Genomic DNA, 9,279 nt, shown 5'->3' on the forward strand with positions numbered 1-9,279 from the left:
TTCTTATATGGAGATTTTATTTTCCATAATATCACAATTGTTCACATGATTTGATGCACTTTCCTAAAAGTTACTACTCTACAAATTTGGCAAGAGAAGAAATATTAATATTTCTACAAATAATTTCATATTTACAAGGCAATAAGCACTATTCAAAACTTTTAATATTTCTTTGTAAATTTACTTTCCTAATCAGTTGCCATAATACCAAGGCAATCATTGTTATTGTTATTATAAGCTGAGCTTCCCTCCTACATTTTTTACATACACACACAGTTGATTAGAACACAAATTACTTATTTTCTCAGTAAATATTTATTTAGTAGAGACTAATCCTATGTAAAATAAACATGAACAAATAATGAATAAATAAGTAAATACAAAGGAATTCCCTTTCAGTGAGAAGTAAGCAACATTACACTATTCAGAAATACTTTTTATCAGATTAATCCTCACCATAGATGTGGAGTATATATTTTATTTATTCCTCGTATTTCTTCTTTCAAGAGTTCTTGATGGGCTGTGAGTGGCTATATGTGACACTTTCTTTCTGAAATGTATACATGCATATATCTAGAGAAAGTTCTAAACTAATTAGAATAAAGCTTTTGTCTGTTACTCACTTGGTGTAATTCTCCTGGAATAGCAGTAGTTATTAAGATTTCCTCATTTATATTAGAGTTCGGAGTTGCTTCATTCTACACAGATGTAACAAAATAAAGATTAAGACCACTGATGAAATGTACAAGGCAATATTCCTAGTAAGCCAAGGCTATGACTCTTGTCATATATTGAAACAAGGAGGTCATCAATTGAAATATCATTACATTCCACACCTTAAGAATAACAATATAATGTTAATTAAATCTTGTCACTTTATGAATTTTAACAATGCCAAGAGTATTCATCTTCAAGTTAATTTTATGGAATAGCTTCCAATGAATGAGAGTGGTATATAATAGTTTAGACTGAATATGTTTTTGAGATGGATGAAAATTTATATACCAAGTGAAGTACATACAAAAGGTGCTATTCAATAAGTCTGAATAATACTTTTCCACAGCTGAAACATGTGGCTTCAATGACAAAGAGAATTTAGTGAGCTACAATTTATAAACTTGACACTCAACTGCATCTGTTATGTACTAATAAATCTTAATTTATGCAGGTATTACATTGTTTTTATGTGTTAATTCTCCATCTCAGTCTCAATAAATATTAACAGTTATATTTCTTTGAATAACTAAAAATGAGCTACACTACTACACTGGCCACTCTCTAAGAGAGAGAAGTGCCCTCTGCGTGTAACTTTTCATTCTGTCCCTCCTGCACTTGTTATGTATGAGGTTAAAGACAGTTTAGTGCACGATGTGCAAGCAAATGGCCTTAAAAGTAAACATCTTTTACAAGTCGAAACTCTAGGCTGACCATAATTTTCCTACCTTGTTGAACTTACTTGACAGGTAAGAAGTATTGCTCAGAAAAGCTGGAGCCAACAGCACTTTACATTCTAGGCCAGACCCTCACTAAACTCCCTAGAGGCAATCAATCAGATCTTTCTCCTTCTAGGGCCTCTTTTGTTCTGAACTGTAAGAACAGAGAAAAATGGGTATTTGGAAAGTTACAAGCATTGATAAGAAATTTGTAATGAATTCCTTAGAGAAGATGGAATAATAAATAACAAATGATATTCGCTAGCTGTAAAGAAAATACAAGCATAAATAGAATAAACAAAAACTAGTGTTAGTCGCTATTTTTTTTTGCCGGTCCTCCTGGGGCTTGAACTTGAGCACAGTCCTTGGGCTTTCCTCAAGGCCAGCGTTCTACCACTTGAGCCACAGCACCACTTCCGACTTTTTTCAGTGTATGCGGTACCAAGGAATCAAACCCAGAGCACTCTACCACTAGTCCAAACTCCCAGCCCCTCGCTATTTTTTTAACCAGTGTTTAAAGTCTAAAAGCACAACAGAGCCTGTTACTTTTAATTTGGGCTCTCACCTACTTTTGAAATTTGTTCTGATAGAAATTTGTTCAAAGATTTTTTTCAATTAATTAACTAAAGATAGGATAAGTAAGGTAGGTTGATTCCAAGAACATCGGAAAAATGAGTGTTTGAATATGCTCTGAAAAGTATTTTTGAAAAGAATATTGGAAGCTGGGCATCAATAGGTTACACCTGTAGTAATCCAAGCTACTCTGATGCCAAGATATGATTAAGATTCGAGACCAGCCTAGGCAGAAAGTCCACGAGACTCTTATCAAAAGGCCAGAAGTGGAACTTGAACAAAAACAATAAAGGACGATACCCAGGCCCTGCGTTAAAGTTCTAGCACCAACACACACAAAGAGAACGTTAGAATATGATCATTAGATTAACTATAACAAAGGTTCAGGTCTTAAAGGGGAATTAATGCGAGATCAATTGGAAATTATTTTCTACTGGGAAGATGACTATAGGTGCTCACGCAAAATTTCATTGACTAATAATTATTCAAGCAGCACAAATAGTCAAACAAAAATCCATTCTTTAAGAAATGGGCTTGTTGTGCTGGCAGAACTGTTTAAGCACCTGCAGAAAACTAAAGCTGGATCCTTCTTTGTCACCTTGCACTAGAATTAACTCCAAATGGATCAAAGACCTGGAGGTAAAAGCTGACACATTGAAAACTCTACAGGAAGGAATAGGAGATACACTAGGCCTCCTTAGCACAGGTCGAAACTTTCTTAAGAAGGACCAAGAATCACAGCAAATCAGAGAAAGGCTGGATAAGTGGGACTGCATTAAACTGCAGAGCTTTTGTATGGCAAAGGACATAGCTAGTAAACTAATCAGGAAGCCTACAGAGTGGGAGAAGATCTTCACCAACCAAACAACAGACAAAGGCCTCATATCTAAAATATATCAACAACTCAAACAATTGAATCACTCCAAAACTAACCTCCAAAGTAACAACCATCCCATTAAAAAATGGGCCAAAGACTTAAAGAGAGTCTTCTCTGAAGAAGAAACAAAAATGGCCTATAGACACATGAAGAAATGCTCAACATCTCTGGTCATAAAAGAAATGCAAATCAAAACAACTCTAAGATTCCACCTTACCCCAGCTAGAATGGCCAGGATCAGGAAAACGAATGACAACAGATGCTGGAGGGGATGTGGCTAGGAGGGATCACTACTACACTGTTGGTGGGAGTGCAAACTCGTTCAACCACTATGGAAAGCAGTGTGGCAGTGCCTCAAAAGGCTAAACACAGAACTCCCCTATGACCCAGCAATTCCACTACTTGGCATTTACCCAACCACCCAGAAACAAGGACATACTAAACCTACTAGTACAACAATGTTCATTGCAGCACTATTCATCATAGCAAAGATATGGAACCAACCTAGATGCCCCTCAGTTGATGAGTGGATCAACAAGTTGTGGTATTTGTACACAATGGAATTCTATGCTGCTGTCAGAAAGAATGACATCGCCCCATTTGTTAGGAAATGGAAAGACTTAGAACAAATCATATTAAGTGAAGTAAGCCAGACTCAAAGGAACTTAGGCTCAATGGTTTCCCTCATTCGTCATAATCAGTAGAAACCTTGGGCTCTACTAGCAGAGATTTGCAATAGAGCAAAATCTTGATACATAAGGACATATAATGTGAAGCTAATTGAAAGGACCTCCAGGATAGTGAAACAAAAGCCATATAATGAATGATTGTTGTCCTTAATGTACTATGTTGTCTCTCATCTCCTTTGCTGTCCCTTGGTTATCTCATATTGGTATAGTATCTCACTTTGTTATCTGATATATTGAATTTATTTGTATTTGGATATTTGAAATTTGATAGGGAAGGGGGGAAAACCAAGACGGGTGGGGGGTGTGGGGGGGAGGGAAATGGGTACCAAGACATGTGAAAGGGTATCAATGTATGTGAATTAATGCACCTTCTATCTGGCAAATATCATGTAACCCTTTTGGTAATTACAATAAAAAAATAAATAAATAAAAGATACCAAAAAATAAAGTAAATAAAAAATTTAAAAAAAAAGAAAAAAAGAAATGGGCTTGTTAATAGCATGCTACCAAATAGTATTACAGGTGATTACTTGCTTTTCTTCCTAGCTTTGGATGATATTTATTAGAGTTCATTCTATTTATATTCGCCTGAACATCATTAAAAATCTTATTTCACTTTTATCGTGGAAGTTCAGATGTGTGAAGATGGCTGATATAGGAAAAAACACTTCACTTCACAGATGTCTATATGTTAGTATGCCTACCAAGAGAAAAAAGAATTTGGAAGTTATATTAACATAACTTTTAAATTATTTTGAAATTTCAGAGATAGTAGAGTATTTCATATACTTCATACAATTAAAGTCTCAAGGGGAAAATGTTCAAGCAGTTATGACTGCCTCATAAATTTGTTAAATGCTAGTTATACAAAAAAGAATGTACTGAAAATAAAATTCTTAGAAGAGTTAGCACTGATCATGTTGATAAAGTATGAAATAATCAAATTCATTTAAATTCTATTTTAAATTTAACATAATAATGAGTAAATCCTACTTTTTAAATGAAGTTATAATTCATGCATGCCACATGTATTATATATTCTTTAAAAATATTTTCATCCTTTTACCTCTGTAAAAACTTTTCCTTTTTTCATATATTTTTTAGTGTAGTTAATAGAACGGTTACATTATTTTAGCCAGATAGAAGATGCCTTATTTCATATACATTGATATCCTTTCTCATGTCTTGGTCCCCATTTCCCTCCCCCTCACCCCAAGCCCTCATCTTTCTTTCCTCCCTTTCCTATCCAACTTCAAATAACCAAATACATACATATACAATATAACAGATAACAAGGTGAAAAACTGTAAAAATATGAGATAACCAAGGGACAAGAAAAGACATAAGAGATAACACAATACATTAAAGACAACAACCACTCATTATATGGCTTTTGTTTCTATATCCAGGAGGTCCTTTCATTTAGCATCGTTCTATATGGCCTTATGTGTCTAGGTTTTGTTCTATTGTAAATCTCTGCTAGGAGAGCCCAAGATTTCTACTGATTATGACAAATGAGGAAACCATTGAGTATATGTTCCTTTGAGTCTGGCTTATTCACTTAATATGATTTTTTCTAAGTCTTTCCATTTCCTTACAAATGGGGCAATGTCGTTCTTTCTGACAGCAGCATAGAATTCCATTGTGTATAGATACCTCATCTTGTTGATCCAATCATCAACTGAAGAACATATGGTTTGATTCCATATCTTTGCTATGGTAAATAGTGCTGCAATGAACATTGTTGTGCTAGTGGATTTAGTATGTCCTTGTCTTTGGACGATTGGGTAAATGCCAAATAGTGGAATTGCTGGGTCATAGGGGAGTTGTATATTCAGTCTTTGTGGAACTTCCATACTGCTTTCCATAGTGGTTGAATGAGTTTGCACTCTCACCAACAGTGTAGGAGTGATCCCTCCTGGCCACATCCCATCCAACATCTATTGTTATTAGATTCCTTGATCATGGCCATTCTAACTGGAGTGAGGTGGAATCTTAGAGTTGTTTTGATTTGCATTTCTTTTATGACCAGAGATGTCGAGCATTTCTCCATGTGTCTATGGGCCATTCTTATTTCTTTTTAAGAGAAGACTCTCTTTAAGTCTTTAGCCCATCTTTTAATGGGATGGTTGTTCCTTTGGAGATTAGTTTTGGAGGAATTCAATTTTTTGAGTTGTTGATATATTTTAGATATGAGGTCTTTTTCGGTTGTATGATTAGTGAAGAACTTCCCCCCCTCAGTAGGCTTTCTAGTTAATTTGCTAGCCATGTCCTTTGCCATACAGAAGTTCTGCAGTTTAATGCAGTCCCCCTTATCCAGACTTTCTCTGACTTGTTGTGTTTCTTGGTCCTTATTAAGAAAGTTTCGACCTGTGCCAAGAGGATCTAGTGTATCTCCTATTCTTTCTTGTAAAGTTTTCAGTGTACCTGCTTTTACCTCGAGGTCTTTGATCCATTTGGAGTTAATTCTAGTGAGAGTGACAAAGAAGGATCCAACTTCAGTTTTCTGCAGGTGCTTAACTAGTTCTGCCAGCACCACTTGTTGATGAAGCTGTCTTTCTTCCCTTCTACTTTTTTGGCTTCCTTATCAAAGATTAGGTGTTCATATGTCTGTGAGTTAATATCTGGATCCTCAGTTCTATTCCATTGGTCTTCAGGTCTGTTCTTGTGCTAGTACCAAGCTGTTTTGGTTACTAACGCTCTGTAATAGTCTAAAGTTTGGTATTGAAATTCCTCCAGCGCTGTTCTTTCTGCTAAGAAGTGTTTTTTCTGTACGGGATCTTTTATTACTCCATATGAAATGTTGGATTGCCTCTTCTATTTCTTTAAAGAATGACATTGGCATATTGATGGGTATTGCATTGAATTTGTAGATAGCTCTTGGCAAGATTGCCATTTTAATGATGAATAACTTTTCTTTTTATGTATTGAATTATAACATCTTACAGATGCCTTATGCAACAAAGTCATAAGAAATTATATTGTTCTGCTCCAAAAATTGTTTACTAATATTTATTTTTTCAGATAAAGCATGGTGGTAATAATGCATCGTATTTTCATCACAGTGAGGTATATTTTACATATTAGTAAGATGTGGGGATAGTAGGAAATTAATCATTTGTCAAACATATTTTTACATTACTTCTCACACACTTATACCCCTTCTTATGTTCTTGTTTCCCCACTACCTCTTCCATATGCAGAGAACAAGTAATTGTCTTAATACAACTTGCACAGAGGGAAATGTGAGAGTAAAAAATGATTATGTTTTCTTAAAACTGTCTAGAAGAATCAAACAAATGCCACATCAAAATCCACATAGTAATTTGAATTTGAGTCCTATTTTCTCTTTGTTTTTGTTGCTAATGTTAGCATTAGTCACCTGTGTTAACTAAAGTTGCTAGGATACAGTTCAACAAATAGTAGGAAAAATTTACTTAATTGGGAAATATCCCCTTTCAGGTGAGAAAATCCATTAACCTGTTTGGTTCTAGTTTGTGAGAGAAAAATGCAATAATTCTCTTTTGTAATTTTGTTTTCCAAACAACCAGTTACAGATAATCATTCAAATTCTGAAAATAGTAAATAGAAGGTTTAATAAAAATAAATTTTATGGCAGTATATTTTATAGACCTCCTGTTTTCTTATTAGTTATATCTGTTGTAAAATTTCTAATTTATTTTTATATTAATTTTAAAATTTATTTTATTGTCAGAGTGATTTATAGAGGGGATTCAGTTACATTCATATGATAGTGACTACATTACTTCTTGAACACTGTTACCTCTTCGTATGTTTTCCTCCCATTTTTTCTACACTCTCTCCCCACTTTTAAAGTTTATTTCCAAAATATTGCCTTGTGAATATCATTATTACATTAGTTCATTCTTTGTCCTTTGTCTCATCATCTTTATAAAATGTTTATTGTAGGGATAATGTATAGACGGGTTAGAGTTACATTTGTCAGATAGTAGGTGCGTTACTTCTCACACACTGATATACCTTCTTATGTTTTTGTCCTCGTTTCTCTCCCCCAACCCTCTCTCAATTATCTTGTTTCCCCCCTTCCTTTCGTTATTTCAAATAAACAAATAAAATGTATATACAATATACCAGGTAACAAAGTCAGATACAGTAACAGCATAAGATTAACCATAAGGGCAAAAAAGAGAAGAGAACTACATAGTAAATTAAGAACAACAATCACACAAGATAAAGCTCTTGTTTCCATATCTTAGAGATCCTTTCATTTAGTCTCATCCTATATGGCATAGGATGTACATAGGTTTTGAGCTATTGTAATTCTCTGCGAGGAGAGTCCAAGGTTTGTACTAATTATTACACATGAGGGAAACCATTGAGCCTATGTTCCTTTGGGTCTGTCTTACTTTTTCCTCTCTGCTTCCCTAATTCAAATAAACATATATACAACACACCAGTTACCTAAATTAATCTTTACCATAGTATTAGGAAAACATTTTACTTCTAGCTTCAGGCATCCACTGCAAGCCTTAATCCTGAAATGAATTGTTTCACTCAGGAACTTTCAAGGAAAATCCCCTGAAATTAAAAAATTTAGGATACGGGACAGTCACTTTTAATCATTTACCTAAATTTTGAGTCCTTTTTATTGCCTCCTCTAAAATGTAGTCCCTCCCAAAATAAACAAATAAAGAGGATTCTGGGAAGATGGCAGAGGTTGAGGGTGAGTCTGTCTGAGCTCTCACCAAGATGCTAGTTTTAGCATTCTAGTGAAAGTGTGCAACTAAATAATCACACCAAGTAAGCCATAATAGCACAGATATCTTGGCCAGAGAGGTAAAAGACAGGCATCCTGTTTAAGAAGATAGTTTTGAGCCTACACCAACGGCAGTCACAGTAGAGTACTAAGACAAAGGGGCCAGAATCTGAGCACTTAGTACTTCACTTACCTGAAGTGCAGGCTGGGTGAAACAAGCAGAAATCTTCCTGCTGGCTACAGATGGATGCAGATCGCAGAGATCCTGAAAGCCAATGGGACGTGTGGGTACCCCACAAGAGACAGCAAAACTCCTTCTCACAGAACACCATTGAGAAGGTAGTCCCTGCCCTACCAGCTGAGAACAGCACCCTCTTGTCTACTGGCAAAGAAATTGCCAGACCAACTAGTAGATAACGGACTGGAGCCTGGGAAATGGTGTTAGTAGCACCATTTTTCAAAGGGCAAGGGAATCTGACCACTGCCAGCTCAGCCTTGGAGGGAGAAATACCTCCTAGGATTGGGCAGCTTTCCTCTGCTGGTAAACAATGCCACAGGTGGCCCCAACCCTCTGCCACTCTCAGCTGAGCTGGTCAAAACAACAATGACTTCACCTGAGTCGAAGAGAGTATCTGAAGTGTCATCCACATTCAAATTGCATAGTGCTTATGGAAGAAAGGATAATTTCCTGAGTTCATATTTGAGTACCAGTCTTGCTCTCCAGCAAGGACACCCAGGGCCAGCCTGACATCTCACGGGGCCAAGCGAGATGGCAAGTATCGATAACCCAGCCCTCCCCCAATTACCGGGGAGAAAACAACATTGAGCCAGAAGCTGTGTCAGCCATGAAAGCGCAGCAGATTTCTCTTTATTTTGTTGGGCACTTAGTTATATACTGTTCGGGAAAGAGGAGGTAGGAAAAGGAAAAGGAACCAATAGGAAAAGGTCAGGGCAAACTTTCAGGTACTG

This window comes from Megascapheus bottae, unplaced genomic scaffold (genome assembly GCF_031878675.1).
Source record: "Megascapheus bottae isolate mThoBot1 unplaced genomic scaffold, mThoBot2.hap1 HAP1_SCAFFOLD_48, whole genome shotgun sequence".
In the NCBI taxonomy this organism is placed as follows: Eukaryota; Metazoa; Chordata; class Mammalia; order Rodentia; family Geomyidae; genus Megascapheus; species Megascapheus bottae.